This window comes from Grammomys surdaster, unplaced genomic scaffold, assembly GCF_004785775.1.
Source record: "Grammomys surdaster isolate TR1022 unplaced genomic scaffold, NIH_TR_1.0 167, whole genome shotgun sequence".
Taxonomy (NCBI): Eukaryota; Metazoa; Chordata; class Mammalia; order Rodentia; family Muridae; genus Grammomys; species Grammomys surdaster.
The window spans coordinates 7,922,272-7,924,875 of NW_021604615.1; positions in this window are offsets into that span (position 1 = coordinate 7,922,272).

Here is a 2,604-nt window from a genome sequence, read left to right on the forward strand (position 1 = left end):
CACTGTGCCCAGCATCCAAAGGTGTAAAACTTCGAACAAAGGATACTGGAGCTGTCTACCATTTTGACTAATTGTTTTCTTTCTTTTTTTTTTTTTTCTTTTAGACAGACATCACTTTGTAGCCGAAAGATAGCTAGCTTAGAACTCACAGTGCAGCTCAGGCTGGCCTCTCATTTGTGGTGAGCCTCCTGGCTTAGCCCTCCAAATCTGGAAATTATAGGTGTGAGACACCACACTAGGCCTCTTAAGTAAGATACATTCGAATTTGTCTGAGGCCAAGCTCATCTGTGACCGTCGTGATCAGGGGGTGCAGGGAGGGAGACTGCAAATTTAGAGGTCAGTTTGGTTTTTGAGAATTTACCTCAAAAAGAAAGAGAAAAGACAGAGAGAAGAGAGGAAGGAGGGAGGGAGGGAGGGAGGAGGGAAGAAAGGGAGGAAGGGAAGAAGGAAAGAGGGAGGAAGGAAGAAGAGGGGGAGAGAAGGGAGGAAGGGAGAGAAGGAGGACTGGAGAGATGGCTCAGAAGTTAAGAGCACCGGCTGCTCTTCCAGAGGTCCTGAGTTCAATTCCCAGCAACCACATGGTGGCTCACAACCATCTGTCATGGGATCTGATGCCCTCTTCTGGTGTCTGAAGACAGCTACAGTGTACTCATATAAATAAAATGAATAAACCTTAAAAAAAAAAAAAAGAGGAGAGAAGGAAGGGAGAGAGGAAAGAGGGCTTGACTTGAAAACAATCAAAATAGGAAAGGAGAAACAGCACCAAGACCCTGTGGTGTGAGGAGTGGAATTCGGGGATGCTGACATAGAATGGGCCATAAAGAGGGTGACAGAGCTTCCCGCCGGGGTTTGAGGCTGAGCCCTGGAGGTGGCTGTGGAGGGAGATGGCATCATGTAGGCTACAGTCATACACCTGAGGAAGAGGGTAGTGGCCCTGAGTGATGGCCCTCGGCAGGAACCATGGAAGGGTAAGTAGGTCACAAAGATGAGTTGTGTAAGGGTTATGGTCTTGGGCCCACCTGCTCTGGCCCTCAAACAATAGACATCTGTGCTGAGTTTAGCAAGGGACTGAGGTCAGGGATGGGCTCTGTACAGCACTGGTGTCTTATTCACCTGTGGCCACCTTGGGGTGCAGGCCCTCACACTCATGTGGATTCTTTGATTACAACATCCTGAGTGTGCTCTGGATGTATTTCTATCTAATAGCGAGAAGTAAATCAACCCAGTGGCAGTTTTAATATCAGAGCAATGCTAGCTCAGTGTCCTAAAACACACTTCCGACTTAACAGAAATTTTAGGATTTTTGTTTTGTTTTGTTTTGGTTTGGTTTTTCAAGACACGGTTTCTCTGTGCAGCCCTGGCTGCCCTGGAACTCTGTAGATCAGGCTGGCTCTGAACTCAGAGATCCACCTGCCTCTACCTCCCGAGTGCTGGGATTAAAAGTGTGCACCACCGCCGCCTAGCAATGATGGAGATTTTAATCAGGCATTTGAGTTGAACATCAGTTTGGGCACTTTCAATATTAGCACTTGCCCTTGGGCTGGTTTTCCATCTATCTTCAGGACAGGTGCACTGACCCCACTGAGCCACACCCTTGGCGTGCACTTCAGAGAAGAGAGGCTACGGATGGCACAGAGGCTGCCTGGGCCAGGGAGCAGAGTGAAAGATGTGTGTTGTCAGACACGGGAGTTAAACTCCTCCTGCTGCTCTGTCGTAAGTGAGACACTCTGGCCTCTAGATACCCACATTCAACACAGACTCTTCAACACTACCTACTTCACAGAGACTTAGGTTAAAGGAGATACACACTCCACAGTAGTGGCTGTTATTACCATGGTCACAGCAGAGATTTGGGGAAGCCAGGTACCCAAACAGCTCTGGGACTTAACCGGTTGAAACTGGAAATTGGCTGAACTCCAGCTGAGAGTGGCCGAGGATGATTTGTACCTGGTGTTACGTAAGCTGTTTTTTGGGTGGTGGTTTTTATTTTCCTTCCAAGGTGTGTGTGTGTGGTGTTTCTCTCTGTCTCTCTCTCTGTCTCTCTCTCTGTCTCTCTCTGTCTCTCTCTGTCTCTCTCTGTCTCTGTCTCTCTCTCTGTCTCTCTCTCTGTCTCTCTCTGTCTCTCTCTGTCTCTCTCTGTCTCTCTCTCTCTCTCTGTCTCTCTCTCTCTCTCTCTCTCTTTCTCTCTCTCTCTCTCTCTGTCTCCATGCAGCTCTGGCCTTGGTCTATCAATGTAGCTATGGCTGGCCTCAAACTAGCGATCCTCCTGCCTCTGATATTATAACTATGTACCACTGCAACCTGCTTAAGAATCTAATTTGTCAAACTTTCTGAGGAATCTATCATCTTGTCTAGCAAACTTCCACCCTCCAGTTGTCAGAAAGAGATGTCATCTACAATACCCACCTCTTATCTGGCTTTCAGATATGAACACTTTAGAAAAAAAAATTCAAATATAAATGAAAGTCCTTGGTCTGGGTTTGTGGCTCAGTAATGGAGCACCTGTCTGGCACATGTAAGACCTTGGCTTTGGGTTCTATCTCCACCATGAGTGTTCTCTCTCTCTCTCTCTCTCTCTCTCTCTCTCTCTCTCTCTCTCTCTCT